Source organism: Mustelus asterias, chromosome 10 (genome assembly GCF_964213995.1).
Source record: "Mustelus asterias chromosome 10, sMusAst1.hap1.1, whole genome shotgun sequence".
Taxonomy (NCBI): domain Eukaryota; kingdom Metazoa; phylum Chordata; class Chondrichthyes; order Carcharhiniformes; family Triakidae; genus Mustelus; species Mustelus asterias.
Window position 1 is genome coordinate 105,536,874 of NC_135810.1, and position 16,852 is coordinate 105,553,725.

The 16,852-nt window shown below is 46.3% G+C and overlaps 1 protein-coding gene across 1 annotated transcript in view; it reads left to right on the forward strand.

Moving 5' to 3' along the window:
* The first annotated feature begins 1,040 nt into the window (after nt 1-1,040).
* The window catches only part of LOC144499841 (CRACD-like protein), a 200,891-nt gene continuing 185,079 nt past the window's right edge, over nt 1,041-16,852 (forward strand). The window contains exon 1 of the mRNA XM_078222377.1: nt 1,041-1,155. The gene's annotated coding sequence lies outside the window, so the exon portion shown is untranslated. The remainder of the gene's footprint in view (nt 1,156-16,852) is intronic.

The window sequence follows — 16,852 nt, forward strand, 5'->3', positions numbered from 1 at the left end:
ACACCTTCAACTTTCGTGATGAATCTACTACCCTTGACACTAGGGAAGCTTCCAATATCAAGTATGAGGGCAGGATTTTCCGGCCGTGCTCGCCCCAAGACCAGAAAATCCCACCCGAGGTCAGTGGACCTTTGCATGGTCCTGTCCTGGGAAAATTCCGCCCTGAATGTGTTCGGGGCTAAAGGGATCAATGGATATGAGGGGAAGGCAGTATCAGGATATTGAATTTGATGATCAGCCATGATCAAAATGAATGGCAGATCAGGCTCAAAGGGCCGAATGGCCTACTCCTGCTTCTAGTTTCTACGTTTATAAATGGATCTGTATTCTCATTTTGTTTTTGATTGTGAAACTAATTGAATGTAATAAGGGCAGCATGGTGGCACAGTGGGCACAGGGCAGCATGGTGGCACAGTGGGCACAGGGCAGCATGGTGGCACAGTGGGCACAGGGTAGCATGATGGCACAGTGGCTGGCAACCGCTGCCTCACAGTGCCAGGGACCAGGGTTCAATTCCCAGCTTGGGTCACTGTCTGTGCGAAGTCTGCACATTCTCCCCATGTCTGCTTGGGTTTCCTCCAGGTGCTCCGGTTTCCTCCCACAGTCCGAAATATATGCTGGTTAGGTGCATTGGCCATGCTAAATTCTACCTTCAGTGTACCCGAACAGGCGCCGGAGTGTGGCGGCTAGAGGATTTTCACAGTAACTTCATTGCAGTGTTAATGTAACCTACTCGTGACACTAATAAATAAACTTAAAAAAAGCTCATACATGAGCAAAAAAAAGTACTTTTTGGGGGGGGGGTCTTATTTACATTTTAGAAATTCTTGAATTTCCATAGTGTATAAATAAGTGCGATTTCAGGATCCATCTGCCAGCCCCCCCCCCCCCCCCCACCAGCTCCCGTCCTGCCCACTCACCTGCCCACAGGTAAGACAAGCTGGCGGTGATATTGGTGTGCCTGGCCCTGCCTGCTGGACTGGCTCCGCCCCTGCTTGGTGCCAGGTACAGTACAGGAATAAAGCCGTGTACAGTGCAGCCACAGAGCGTCTCTGCCTTACAACCCGGGATCTGGAGAGGCGATTCTGGGGAGAGGGAAAGGGCATCAAAGCAGCCAGCCCATGGACATTTCCGCACACCCCGATAACCCTGCAGGTGAGACAGTAAAAGACACTCCGGAATAACTTGGCAGGAGTTTATCCTCTTCCAGTTTGAGAGCCTCCCCCGTCAACTTTCCCCAGCTGCCGTTTGCTGCTGATACAACCAGGTTGGTGAATAATTCCACGCGTGCATCATGCAGTATGTACCGCTTGGTATTGTCTTAAGCAAATGTTGGACATAACTGTGCCGATTACTGGGGCAAATTCTGATCCTTCTCTCCAGAGTGGTCTGTTGACCGTTTTGGCTTTATTTTGCCTTATAATTTTCCTCGTTCAATGTCAGTTTGCGAAGGTAACTCCAACCTACTTGCAATCGTTCAGTAAGAGTGAATCATCCCTGTCTCTGCGAGGGTTGCAATGCCCAGGGGATGTTACCACTGTACACCCTGCTCTCTCGTGTGGACTCTCTGCCACTGTAGACTCCAGTTACATTTCCATCAGGGGGTGTTGCTGGTTTGAAAGCCAGCCGGGCTGTTTTGTGGTCTCATGCTCGATTGCAGAGTTGTTTCTGATGGGGTTGGCGGGTTTAAGTTGGGGCTTTGCAGGTATTTCACCTCGAGTGGGAACAGCCTCTCACATAAAGTGCATTTTGTTGTTCTAATCTTGGTGATCTGAAGTCAGCATAAGATTGAAAATTAAAGCGAGGTGAATTCGAGCCCCCTTCCCAACAATTCTCACTCCGGTTCACAGCGAAAGTTCTGTTTCCATCAGAGAACTTTGTTTCCTGCAAACCTTCTGTGTTTGTTGATTGGGATGAGTGTACCTTAGGGCTAACTCTTGTATCATAGTATAACGCACTGGCTGCAACAGCGCTGTGGATATTATGTGGATTAACTGCCACATTTTCCTGTTTTGTCAGGCAGAATATACAACTTTGATTTGATTTATTGTCATATGTACCGGTATACAGTGAAAAGTATTGTTGCTTGCGCATCATACAGACAAAACATGCCGTTCATAGAGTACATAGCGGAGAAGGATAAGCGAGGGTGCAGAATTTAGTGTTACGGTCGCAGATAGGGGGAAGAGAACGATCAGCCTAATATATGGTAGGTCCATTCAAAACTCTGATGACAGCAGGGAAGAAGCTGTTCTTGAGTCGGTTGGTATGTGATCTCAGACTTTTGTATCTTTTTCCTGATAGAAGATCGTGGAAGAGAGCATGTCCGGGGTGCGTGGGGTCCTTAATTATGCTGGCTGCTTTCCGAGGCAGCGGGAAGTGTAGACGGATTCAGTGGATGGGAAGCTGGTTTGCGTGATGGATTGGGTTACGTTCACAACCCTTTATAGTTTCTTGTGGTCTTGGTCAGAGCAGGAGCCATACCAAGCTGTGATACAACCAGAAAGGATGTTTTCTATGGTGCATCTGTAAAAATTGGTGAGAGTTGTAGCGGGCATGCCAAATTTCTTTAACATCCTGAGAAAGTAGAGGCGTTGGTGGGCTTTTTTAACTATAGCATCAGCGTGGAGGGACCAGGACAGGTTGTTGGTGATCTGGATACTTATAAACTTGAAGCTCTCAACCATTTCCGCTTCATCCCCGTTGATGTTTCAGGCACATGCATTCAAGCCAGAATTATTTAGGTCCATAAAGGCTAATTACACATTAGTGGTGGAAACACAGACCCAGACTTGTGTTACTACATTCACTGCTTCAAAACAGCTGAAGGAATCAATCTCTTGGAGTTGAATCTCTGGATGAAATATTACATGGGCAATATACCCTATACAGCCCTTTTTTACAACCTCAACATGGGAAATTCACAACTAACTTCAAATGCAGGACAAGCTCATCTTCAGCTCTGTCCCCTAAACTCACCTGAAGAAGGGACTTGGAGCTCCGAAAGCTTGTGTGGCTTTTGCTACCAAATAAACCTGTTGGACTTTAACCTGGTGTTGTTAAACTTCTTACCCTAAATGATACCACAGCTGAGAGGATGGGTTGTTTTAACTTGGCTTGAGTATAGGAAATTAAGTGATGATCAAGGTTTTTAAAATGTGAGGTCCTCTTTTGGAGAGTTGGTGCTGACTTGATGGGTTGGATTGCTTCTTTCGGCAATGCAGGGATGCTATGGAACAAATTAAAATATAATCTAAAAATCAGAGCTTGGACCTTTGGGAGTGAAATCAGGAAGGACTTTTTCACAAGAAAGATAGTCGAAATGGGGTGGCACGTTGGCACAGTGGTTAGCACTGCTGCCTCTCAGTGCCAGGAACCCGGATTCGATTCCCAGCTTGGGTCACTGTTTGTCTGGAGTTTGCACATTCTCCCAGTGTCTGCGTGGGTTTCCTCTGGGTGCTCCGGTTTCCTCCCACATTCCAAAGATGTGCAGGTTAGTTGGATTGGCCATTTTAAATTGTCCCTTAGTGTCAGGGGACTAGCTAGGGTAAATACATTGGGTTATGGGGATAGGGCCTGGATGGAATTGTGGTCGGTGCAGACTCGATGGGCCAAATGGCCTCCTTCTGCACTGTAGGATTCTATGAAATTTACAATGTTCCATCCCCAAAAGCTGTGTCTGCTCAGGCAATTAGAGATTTAAAGATTCGCAGTCGATAGATTGTTGTTGTTGGGTCGGGATATCACAAGATATCAAGAGGGATCAGTGAAGGGAAAGTTGAGAGCTGAGGTACAAATGAGTCATATCAGGTGGCACCTACCCCTCTTTCTAATGTTTCTATAAAGGGCAGATTTCTTCAGCTTCATTTCTAAAAGGGCAGGGATTCAAATCAATATCATTTCTATCATTTTTAGTAGATGAAGGTTTGATCTGCCATCTTTTGATTGTCAATTAATGTTCTCACTGGAACGACGGAGGGGCGACCTACAAGATTATGAGGGGCATGGACAGAGTGGATAGTCAGAAGCTTTTTTCCAGGGTGGAAGAGTCAATTATAGGGGGCATAGGTTTAAGGAATGAGGGGCAAGGTTTAAAGGTGATGTACGAGGCAAGTGTTTTACACAGAGCGGTGGGTGCCTGGAACTCGTTGTCAGGGGAGGTAGTGGAAGCAGATACGATAGTGACTTTTAAGGGGCGTCTTGACAAATACATGGATAGGATGGGAACAGAGGGAAGGGTAGGGGGTTTTAGTTAAGTCGGGCAGCATGGTCGGTGCAGGCTTGGAGGGCCGAAGGGCCTGTTCCTGTGCTGTAATTTTTTTTGTTCTTTGTAATTTATACTCACTGTGTGCCAACACCAGGGTTTAATGGTGAAAGTAAAGTTTGTTTTTCAAAGTGTAGTGAAATTAATCTCTAATTATAAATATACATTAAACTCTTGGACCACGTTTACTGTAAAAGTGACTTTGCACAGTGCATTTCTTTTAAGCTGTGTTCATAGGATGGTTACCGCACAGAAAGAGGCCACTCATCCCATTGTGTTTGTTCCAGCCCTCTGAAGGAGCAATTCACCTGTACCCTGTACATTTTTCCTTTTCAGTTAATGATCCAATTCCCTTGTGAAACCTTCAGTTGAGCCTGCAGCCACCACACTATCTGGACATGCATTTCAGATTTTAAACCATTCTCTGTGTAAAAATGTTTTGCCTCCTGTTGCAGTTGCTCATTTTTGTCAATTCCCTTCAATCTGTGCCCTCTGGTTCCCAATCCTTCCACCAATGGGAGCAGTTTCTCGTAATCTACACTGTCTAGACCCACTCCCATGATTCTATTGGGGCATAGGGCTTATCAGTAGGCTATTCAGCCCCTCGAGACTACTCCACCATTCAATAAGATCATGGCTGATCTGGTTATGGCCTCAACTCCACTTTCCTCTCTGCCCCCCTTGTCTCCCTTGTCATTCAAATATCTGTCTAACTCTGCCTTGAATAAATTCAATGGCCCAGTCACCACACCTCTCTGGGGAAGAGAATTCCACATATTAATAACCCTTTCAGAGAAACTAAATTCTTCTCCTCTCCATCTTAAAAGGGAGCTCTCCTAATCTTAAACTGTGTCTCCTGGTTCTAATCCCTCTCACAAGTGGAAACATCCTCCTGGTATCTACCCTATCAAATCCCCTCTGGGTCTAATATGTTTCAATAACATCACTTCTCATTCTCCTAGACTCAGTGGATATAAACTCAACCTGTTTAAACTTTTGTCATAAACTAAGCTCTTAATCCCCGGAATGAGTCCAGTGAACCTTCTCTCAACTGCTGCTAATGCAATGATACCTTTTTCGTCAATTGAGACCAAAACTGTGCACCATATTCCAGATGTGGTCCCACTCCAGCTGCAGTAAGACTTCCCTACTTTTATATTCCTTTCAGCTTACAATAAACAACATTCCATTCACCTTCCTAATCACTTTGCTGTACCTGCATGCTAACTTTTTGTGATTGATGTACTAGGACATCCAAATCTCCCTGTCCCACTGAGTTCTACAATCTCTCTCCATTTAAATGGAATACTGTTTTTCTAATCTTCCTGCCAAATTGGACAAGTTCATATTTTCCCATATTATACTCCATCTGCTAAATTTGTGTCCACTCACTTAACCTGCTCATAATCTTTTACAGATTCTCCACTTCCTTTCTATGATGTACTTTCCTACCTATCTCGGTGTCATTGGTAAATTTAGCTACCATACATTTGGACTCTTTATCCAAGTCATTGATATAAACTGTAAATAGTTGACGTCCCAGCTCTGATCCCTGTGGCACTCCACTATTTATAACCTGAGAAAGACTACTCTCTCTATCCTTACTCTCTGCTTCTTGTTAACTAATCAATCCTTTATCCATGCTAATATGTTACCCCCTACACCATGTTCTATCTTGTGTAGTAATCTTTGATGTGGCATCTGATCAAATATTTTTTGGAAATTCATGTACATTTACAGGTTCCACTTTCTCCACCTTCCTCAAAAAACTCTAATAAATTAATGAAACATGATTTAATTTCACAAAGCCACATTGACTTTCATAGAATCCCTACAGGGCAGAAGGAGGCCATTTGGCCCATCGAGCCTGCACCAACAACAATCCCACCCAGGTCTCATCCCTGTCATCTCACATATTTACCCTCGTAATCCCCCTGACACTAAGGGGCAATTTAGCATGGCCAATCAACCTAACCCACACATCTTTGGACAGTGGGAGGAAACCAGAGCACCCGGAGGAAACCCACGCAGACAGTCACCCGAGGCCGGAATTGAACCTGGGTCCCTGGCACTGTGAGGAAGCAGTGCTAACCACTGTGCCACCGTGCTGCCCACAACTTTGTGATCTGACTTTGCCTGATCACATTATGATTTTCTAATTTTGAATACCTGTATTAAATCTCCTCTCAACCTTAGCTTCTCCAAGGAGACAAATCCCATTTTTCCAATCTTTCTACATAACTGGTTCCCAGGATGAGGAACTTCATTCTTGTGAATTTTTTCTGCACCCTCTCTAATGTCTTCACATCCTTCCCAAAGTAATGTGCCCTGAACTGGACACAGTACTCCAGTGGAGGTTGAACCAATGTTTTATACAGATTTAACATAACTTCTTTGCTTCTGTACTCTATACCCCTATTCATAAAGCTTTGAATGCTTGTGGTTGCAACCTGTCTTGGTGCCTTCAATGGTTTATGTATGAATGCACCCAGGCTCCTTTGCTCCTGCAACCCTTTTTTAATTGGAACCTTTATTTTATATTTGGCGAGATTCTCCGGCCTCCCTGCTGTGTGTTTCCCATTAGTGGAGGTGGCGCATTGGTTGTTAGTGGCAGGATTCTCCGGTTCTGCCACTGTCAATGGGAATTCCCATTGAAACCCATAGGCAGAGGTGCGCTGACAGCAGGACCGGAGAATCTCGCTGGTGTGAACGGCCAAAGAATTCCAGCCATTGTCTCTCTGTGTTCTTCCTACCGAAATGAATCTCTTCGGACTTCTCTGTGGCATGGTGGCACAATGGTTAGCACTTGGGTCACTGTGTGGAGTTTGCACATTCTCTCCGTGTCTTCGTGGGTTTCTTCTGGGTGCTCCGGTTTCCTCACACAGTCCAAAGATGTGCGGGTTAGATGGATTGACCATGCTAAATTGACCCTCAGTGTCAGGGGAATTGGCAAGGGTAAATTTGTGGGGTTATGGGGATAGTGCCTGGGTGGGATTGTTGTCGGTGCAGAATTGATGGGCCGAATGGCCTCCTGCTGCATTGTAGGGATTCTCTGATTCTAAATTTCATCTCTTACTTGTCCACCACCCATCTATGTCCATTTGAAGTTCTACACTATCCTCTTCATTGGTAACAATACTTCCAAGTTTTGTATCATCTGCATTTTATTTGCTGAGCACTGTACATCAAGGTCTCGGTCATGAATATATATCAGGGGTCCCAACACCAACTCCTGGGGAACTCTACTGCAAACCATTCCCCAGCCCGAGAAACATCGAGCCACTACTCTCTGATTCCTGTCAATCCGCCAATGTTGTATCCTTATCACTTACTGTCCCTTTTATTCCACAATCTCTAACTTCGCTCACAAGTCTGCTGTGCGGCACTTTATCAAATATCTTTTGGAAGACATGATCTTATTGAATGGCGAAGCAGGCTCGAGGGGCCAAATGGCCTACTCCTGCTCCTAGTTCTCATGTCCTTAAGTGCATGTACGTCACATGAACAGCATTACCCTCATCAACCCTCTCTGTTACTATATCAAAGAGATCCCAGCAAGTTAGTTAAGATGCTCTGTCGAAGAGTCAGTGCAGACTCAATGGGCCAAAAGGCCTCCTTCTGCACTGTTGGGATTCTATGATTACCCTTAACAAATCCATGTAGGCTTTCCTTAATTAGCTCACAGTCGCCCAAGTGACTATTAATTTTGTCTCGAACTATCATTTCTGAAAGCTTCCCCATCATTAGGTTAAACTGACTGGCCTCTAGTTGTTGGGCTTATCTTTGTGTCCCACTGTTATTTAATATTAACTTCACACCAGGGAACATGTGTTCCAGTCGGTACATATTGAAGAGGTATCATGGAATTATACCTGTATCAACGGACAGAAGATGTGCTTCTTTTATCCTTTTTGATCTCCTGTTTAAGGTGCACTGTGAAAACTGGAAAAGCAATTAAAGAATTCAGGTGACCTCAGTCTCTAAAGAGACAATCAAATCTTATCTGAAAAGATTTTTCGTTCTAAAAGAATACCTAAACAAAATATATATGCTAGAAATTTATTATCGGAGAAAAATCATGGATTGTGTTCACCGACAAAACCATCATCAGCAGGAAGGGAATCTAACGGGAGAGAACTTATACCCAACACTTGCATGTGCAGAATGTACTTGCTGCAGAGTCAAAGAACAAAGAAAAGTACAGGAACAGGTCCTTCGGCCCTCAAAGCCCTCGCTGATCATGATGACCTAACTAAACTAAAAAAAAATCTTCTGCCCTTACTCGGACCGTATCCCTCTATTCCCTCCCTATTTCTGTACCTATCCAGATGCCTCTTAAATGTTGCTAATGTGCCTGCTTCCACCACCAATGGTAGCGCATTGCAGGCACCCACCACTCTCTGTGTGAAAAACTTCCTCCACACATCTCCCTCTCACCTTGAATCTGTGCCCCCTTGTAATTGACACTTCCACCCTGGGGAAAAGCCTCTGACTATCCACCCTGTCTGTGCCTCTCATAATTTTGTAGCCCTCTATCAGGGCAACCATCAGCCCTCCACCTTTCCAGTGAAAACAATCCTAGTTTATTCAACCTCTCCTCATAGCCAACACCCACGAGGCCAGGCAACCTCCTGGCGAACCTTCTTCGTACTCTCTCCAAAGCTTCCACATTCTTCTGGTAGTGTGGTGACCAGAACTGCACGCAATACTCCAAATATGGCCTAACCAACGTTGTATATAGCTGCAACATGATTTGCCAACTCTTGTGCTCAATGCCCCGGCCGATGAAGGCAAGCATGCCATATGCCTTCTTAATCACCTTGGCCACCTGTGTTGCCACTTTTAGTGTTGCCACTGTGATATGGTTGTGTGCTTTGCTGCTAATTAAAGCAACTGAACAGAAAATATTTAACTGTGGTGGAGTAGCTGTATTTATTATTCAACTGTTTGTGGTCTCCAGTTCCTATAAATAGAACTGGTCTTGGAAGCAGCGAATAGTTTTAAATGTTTCCTTGTCAGTGTTCATGAAAAAGTGCAGAATCAGACGCAATGTTTGCTTTATTATTTGCAGTAATTTTGTGCATGCGTGCGTTCAAAATCTCTAGTGGCAACTTTCCGTTTTGCGTCACCAATTTCTAGGCGACTTTATCTATCCGGTTAACATCAGCATTTTGACCAGGACAGGGGTTCCCTGTTGGGCCAAAATCAGAAAATGCTGGAAAATCTTAGCAGGTCTGACAGCATCTGGGGACAGGTTATCTAATTTTGAACTGCTTGACTTTTGCCAATGTTTTTTTTCATTGCAAATTGTGGAGAGGAGTCTGAGGGTTGAGGCAGGCGGTGCTGAATTACCCCAGCTGCTGTGGACACATGTTTACCAGAGCTGAACGCAAACCTCCCACACCATTATTCAAGATGCTAAAATATTCCATATATAATGTGGTATATGGCATCTAAAACATGAGATGTCTCATAGTAGAGGAGAGCTGGACTACCATTTAAACCATGGTTTAATTAGGTAATATTTTAACAGTAAATGAACAAATGATTGATAAATTATAATGGAGCCAATAGCAGTGGTGATTTGCCAACAGAATGGAGAATATGAACATAGTGGCGAATGTTGAATTATGGCTAAAGTCTCCTTAGGGCATGCGTTCCATTCAGTAAATATTGGAGAAGTGTCATGGAATTATACCTGTATCAACGCAATTGAGATGTCCTTTTTATTTTGTTCTCCTGTTTAAGAAGCCCTGTGTAAACTGGAAAAGCAACTCAGGAATACGAGTGACCTCAGTCTCCAAAGAGACTGGTTCTGCTGACAACAATATTGCGCAGTGAAAGCATTGCAGTGGGATTCTGTTCAATATTGCTATCTCTGTAGCATGCCCTCTCTGATGTTTGCTGGTCTAAATGTGTGGGCCCCATGAAGTGCTGTGAATAATTTATTTTTAAAAATAGAAAGTATTGCCTTTTCACAACAGGAACTGTGGGCAAAGCAGATGCCACGAATGAACATACATGGTGACTATCAACAACACTCAAACTATCTGTGTATTCATGAGAGATCTGCGTCAAGGATACTCCCAGACATTTTGTTATTGTCTCTGTAGAAATGCAGAGCACATATTTTTCTGCTTGATGTGTTAAAGTTCCACATGTCACCCGGGTGTTGCTTTGGATAACCATGCTCTACTTTTCACATAGAATTAAATATTCAGATACTGTTGTTGCATTTATTTTGGTTTGATTTGATTTGATTTGATTTATTATTGTCACGTGTATTAGTATACAGTGAAAAGTATTGTTTCTCGATATACAAATAATACCATTCATAGAGAAGGAAATGAGACAGTGCAGAATGTAGTGGTACAGTCATAGCTAGGGTGTAGAGAGAGAAGTCTTCTGAGAAAGTAGAGGTGTTGGTGGGCTTTCTTAACTATAGTGTCAACATGAGGGGACCAGGACAGGTTGTTGGTGATCTGGACACCTAAAAACTTGAAGCTTTCGACCATTTCTACTTTGTCCCCGTTGATGTAGACATGTTCTCCACGACGCTTCCTGAAGTCTATGGCAATCTCCTTCATTTTGTTGACGTTGAGGGAGAGATTATTGTTGCCACACCAGTTCACCAGCTTCTCTATCTCATTCCTGTACTCTGTCTCGTCATTGTTTGAGATCCGACCCACTACAGTGGTGTCGTCAGCAAACTTGAAAATCGAGTTGGAGAGGAATTTGGCCACACGATCATTTAACTGCAAAAGAGCTTCCTTCAAGAAGAAACCAACCGAATTCATGAATATTATTAAAGATGTGTTTATTAGTTAATTGGATGATATTTTAGACCAACATGTTGTTAAACTATGCTGGAGTATTTGGAAAAAATAATTTTGAGATGTATAGAGACTGAGTTCTTGATGGAGCCCAGTTCAGTAAAAGAACATCAGCAGTGAAGGAGCCCCTAGGCTGGGGTGTGAGCAAATGACCTGAATCAGGCCATTGAGTTGGATGGTCAGCCATGATCATAATGAATAGTGGAGCAGGCTCAAAGGGCCGAAGGGCCTCCTCCTGCTACTACTTTCTAAGTTTCTATGAATGCTGAAAATCTGACGTAACAAGAGAAAATGCTGGAAAAATTCAGCAGGTCTGTCAACATCTGTGGAGTGATACTTCAGGCCAGTCACCCAATGATATAGAAGTGAGTGGTGCATTCAGTTAGACACTAGGGGCGCGATCTTACCACCTCATCCTGGCTGATTGTCAGCGAGGTGAGGTGATAAGGTTGGGCAGGAGGTGAAAAATCAGGTTCACACTTGGCTTTTTTGTCTCCCGAATCATACGGGCGGCACGGTGGCACAATGGTTAGCACTGCTGCTTCACAGCTCCAGGGACCTGGGTTCGATTCCCGGCTTGGGTCACTGTCTGTGTGGAGTTTGCACATCTCCCCGTGTCTGTGTGGGTTTCCTCCGGGTGCTCCGGTTTCCTCCCACAGTCCAAAGATGTGCAGGTTAGGTTGATTGGCCATGCTAAAATTGCCCCTTAGTGTCCTGGGATGCGTAGATTAGAGGGATGAGCGGGTAAAATATGTAGGGATATGGGGGTAGGGCCTGGGTGGGATTGTGGTCGGTGCAGACTCGATGGGCCAAATGGCCTCTTTCTGTACTGTAGGGTTTCTATAATGGTTAGCACTGTTGCCTCACAGCGCTAGGGACCCAGGTTCAATTCCGGCTTCGGGTCACGGTATGTGTGAAGTTTGCATGTTCTCCCTGTTCCTGCGTGGGTTTCCTCCGGGTGCTCCGGTTTCCTCCCACAGTCCAAAGATGTGCGGGTTAGGTTGATTGGCCGTGCTAAATTTCCTCTTAGCATCAGTGGATTAGCAGGGTGAATGTATGGGGTTATGAGGATAGGGTTTGGGTGGTGCAGACTCGATGGGCTGAATGGCCTCCTTCTGCACTGTAGGGATTCCAGGATTCTGCGTACCAGCATTATTTTGACAGCGAAATCGGCTTCTCTCCCAGGAAGGATGCAAAGCCGATTTAAATATTAGTGACGTGTTTTACATGTCATTAACGAGTCCCAGACGCTATCCACCGGGCTCATTTATCTCTCCCATCCTCGCCGGTCCAGATTCTCCCCGGCAATCACGTATGGTCTCTACCACTGGGAACTAGACATGATGGCCTCACTGGTGGGATCAGAGACCATTGAAACCTCTGGGTGGTTGGGGGGGGCAGGGCCGAGCGGTGCCCTTAGCGCAGTGCCAGCCTGGCACTGCCTATCTGGCACCCTAGCACAGCCCACTGGGCACCATAACTGTGCCAGGGGCAGTGCTAAAGGGTGGAACCAGAATGGGGTGGAGCTATGATGGCGGCGGGGTGGGGAAGACGAGGCAGGAACTCTGCAGGAGTGGGAGAGAGGGGACACCGCCAGGGTGGGAGAGAGGGAACACTGCCAGGGTGGGAGAGAAGGTGAACTCTGCCAGGGTGGGAGAGAGGGGACACCGCCAGGGTGGGAGAGAGGGGACACCGCCAGGGTGGGAGGGAAGGGGAACTCTGCCAGGGTGGGAGAGAAGGAACACTGCCAGGGTGGGAGGGAAGGGGAACTCTGCCAGGGTGGGAGAGAGGGGACACTGCCAGGGTGGGAGGGAAGGGGAACTCTGCCAGGGTGGGAGAGAGGGGACACCGCCAGGGTGGGAGAGAGGGGACACTGCCAGGGTGGGAGGGAAGGGGAACTCTGCCAGGGTGGGAGAGAAGGAACACTGCCAGGGTGGGAGGGAAGGGGAACTCTGCCAGGGTGGGAGGGAAGGGGACACCGCCAGGGTGGGAGGGAAGGGGAACTCTGCCAGGGTGGGAGAGAGGGAACACTGCCAGGATGGGAGGGAAGGGGAACTCTGCAGGAGTGGGAGAGAGGGGACACTGCCAGGGTGGGAGGGAAGGGGAACTCTGCCAGGGTGGGAGGGAAGGGGAACACTGCCAGGGTGGGAGGGAAGGGGAACTCTGCCAGGGTGGGAGAGAAGGAACACTGCCAGGGTGGGAGAGAGGGAACACTGCCAGGGTGGGAGGGAAGGGGAACTCTGCCAGGGTGGGAGAGAAGGAACACTGCCAGGGTGGGAGAGAGGGAACACTGCCAGGGTGGGAGGGAAGGGGAACTCTGCCAGGGTGGGAGGGAAGGGGAAATCTGCCAGGGTGGGAGAGAAGGTGAACTCTGCCAGGGTGGGAGAGAGGGAACACTGCCAGGGTGGGAAGGAAGGGGAACTCTGCCAGGGTGGGAGGGAAGGGGAACTCTGCCAGGATGGGAGGGAAGGGGAACTCTGCCAAGGTGGGAGAGAAGGAACACTGCCAGGATGGGAGGGAAGGGGAACTCTGCCAAGGTGGGAGGGAAGGGGAACTCTGCCAAGGTGGGAGAGAGGGAACACTGCCAGGATGGGAGGGAAGGGGAACTCTGCCAAGGTGGGAGGGAAGGGTACCTCAGTGATGGTGACCATGACAACTATATCATTTATTGAAAATCCCACATGGTGGACTAATGCCCTTTAGGAAAGAGTGGTCTGGCCTACATATGAATCCAGATCCACAGCAATGTGGTGGACACTAAACTGCCCTCTCAAACATCCCAGCATGCCATTCAGTTCAAGGACAATTAGGGATGGGCAACAAATGCTGGCCGTGCCAGCGACGCCCACATCCTATGAATGAACAAAAATGGACTGACTTATCTGTACTGATAGCTGGGTTGAAAAATCCAGTCCATATTGTCTCCTCTGCAGTGCCCAAGGATATGTTACATGTTAAAGGCGCTATTTAGATGCAAGTTATTGTTGTTTTTGTTGTTCTTAAGAGAAACCACGGAGGAAATCTATGAGCATTAGCTATCATTATGAATGAGTCATTTGACACGGGGGAATTATCAGTTGATTGGAATCAAAATAATATGATGCTCGTAATTTTTAAAAAAATATATAATAGACATGAGTAACAACAGGACAGGTGTCTTATTCTCCCATTCTGTGTAAACGTGAATATCAGTTCCATAAAGAATCTACCAGATGTGGATTCAGAAGGAAAATTCTTTCCGATCAATTCCTTTGAGGAAGTTACATTCCGAATGTTCCGTGGAAAGTCCTGCAAATGAGTGTTTCCAAGTTCCCAAAAGGCCATTAGTCAAACTGGCAGCAGATAATGGAATCAGGTCAGGTCAGGCAAAGTGATTGGAGCAGTGCCTCAGGACCTGAGGTAGAGACCACCCACTCGAAGGTTTTCACAACCCCTAGATTTCTGAAACTCACTGCAGACAAGTGGAAAGAGACAAAACAGAAAATGCAGAATAAGGGTGTGCAGGACAATGGCAGACAAAGTGTATTGCAGACAGATGTCAAGTTAAAAATTTTAAAAAAGTTTTAAAGTTTATTTATTGGTGTCACAAGTAGGCTTACATTAACACTTCAATGAAGTTACTGTGAGAATCCCCTAGTCGCCACACTCCAGCGCCTGTTCGGGTGATACTGAGAGAGAATTTAGCACGGCCAATGGACCTAACCAGCACATCTTTCGGACTGTGGGAGGAAACCGGAGCACCCGAAGGAAACCCACGCAGACACGGGGAGAACGTGCAGACTTTGCACAGACAGTGACCCAAGCTGGGAATCGAAACCGGGTCCCTGGCACTGAAAGGCAGCAGCGCTAACCACTGTGCCAGTTACATGCACAGGAGGGAAAGATATGTGACATGGCATTCCTCTGAGGGTTTGAAATAAGTAAGGGCGGATAGTTGTAGGAGCCTTCGGTTCGATATAAAACATGTCCAAGCAAAGCAGCAGTGAATAAACCAAAAGATATAGGATATAAATCACAGGAGCCACGATCAAATTGTGCAATACTTTGGTCAGAGTGCACCTTAACATTCTGTATGACTCTGGTTGCTAACACGGCAAAGGTGATATTCCAGTGCCAGGAGGGAGTGTGGAGAACAATCATGAGGTAGTTCCCTAGAGCAAAGGATTAGAGCTGTCAGCTGATTATAGAACAATGTACACAGAAACCGCTGATTAAATCAAAGGTTTACCACTCGGTAGCACTGGAACTAATGCTTAAAGATGGGCTACCAGTAAAGGATACTTGCCTAGCAATTCCGACGTTAATGTTGTCTACAAGACTGAACGAGTTACGTGCAGGATTCTCATGTGTAAGACACACAGCTAATGATTTAAGCAAAGTATGTGGTGGCCAGGTTTGAGCAATCCTTTCGACAAATAACTGGAAACTGTCCCGGCTGCACAAACAAGATTAAGAATAACACCAAACACACGTTTCCTTCTGTTCTGCCAAGTACCTTTGGTGGAAAGTCATAATTGAGCAGTTTTAATTGAAAAGAGGTACATAACTGCCCAGTGTAGAGTACTTTTCACAATTAAAAGGTTTATTTATTAGTCACAAGGAGGCTTACATTAGCACTACAATGAAGTTACTGTGAAAATCCCCTAGTCGCCACACTCCAGCGCCTGTTTGGGTAACACTGAGGGAGAATTTAGCATGGCCAGTGCACCTAACCAGCACGTCTTTTGGAATGTGGGAGGAAACCGGAGCATCCAGAGGAAACCCACGCAGGCACGGGGAGAACGTGCAGACTCCGCACGGGCAGTGACCCGAGGCCAGAATTGAACCAGGGTCCCTGGCGCTGTGAGGCAGCAGTGCTAACCACTGTGCCACCGTGCCGCCCAGAAATTGTTCTTTTAGCCGAACTACAGCTCAAACAACAATGACACAGGAAAATTCCGCATTTGCCTTTTCATTGGCAGCTGAGCAAGTGATGACAGATAGTGGGCCGCCATCCTCGGTTTTATATTCATTCATGGGATGTGGGCAGCGTTTCTTGCCCATCCTAATTGCCCTTGAGAAGGTGGTGGTGAGCTGCCTTCTTGAACCATTGCAATCGTACCCCACAGAGCTGTACCTATAGCCACAGAGCTGTGAGGGAGGGAGTTCCAGGATTTTGACCCAGTGACAGTGAAGCAACGGCCGATATGTTTCCAAGTCAGGATGGTGAGTGGCTTGCAAACAAACACGCAGGTAGTGGTGTTCCCATGTAGCTGCTGCCCTTGTCCATCTAGATGGTAGCGGTCGTGGGTTTTGGAAGGTGCAATGGAAGAATTTGTCAAGCTACAGATAGATTATGAGCAGAATTTTCCGGCCATTCACGCCAGTGGGATTTTCTGGTCCCGCTGCAGTGAATGGAGATTTGGCCAAGCTCCATCTTCACTTGCAGCAGTTGTGAGGTGTGAGTGGCTGGAGAATCCCGGTCTGTGTCTTTACTCAACTTCTAAGTAACCTTAAATACTAACAGGGCAATGGGCAAAGAGAACGTGCCAACAGGGATAGGTACCTCATTTCCACTTCACTACGGAATTGTCTGAGACAAATAGCACATTACGAGCAGGAGAGTGGGACCACCTAGCGGCACGGACAACAACTTGCTTATTGCTCCTGACCAGACATATTTCAGCTTATTTAGTCACTCACAAGATCGTTGGCACCACCAGCATTTAATGCCATTGTCAAGGTGGTGTTAAAGCACCCACGTGACACTGAGTGG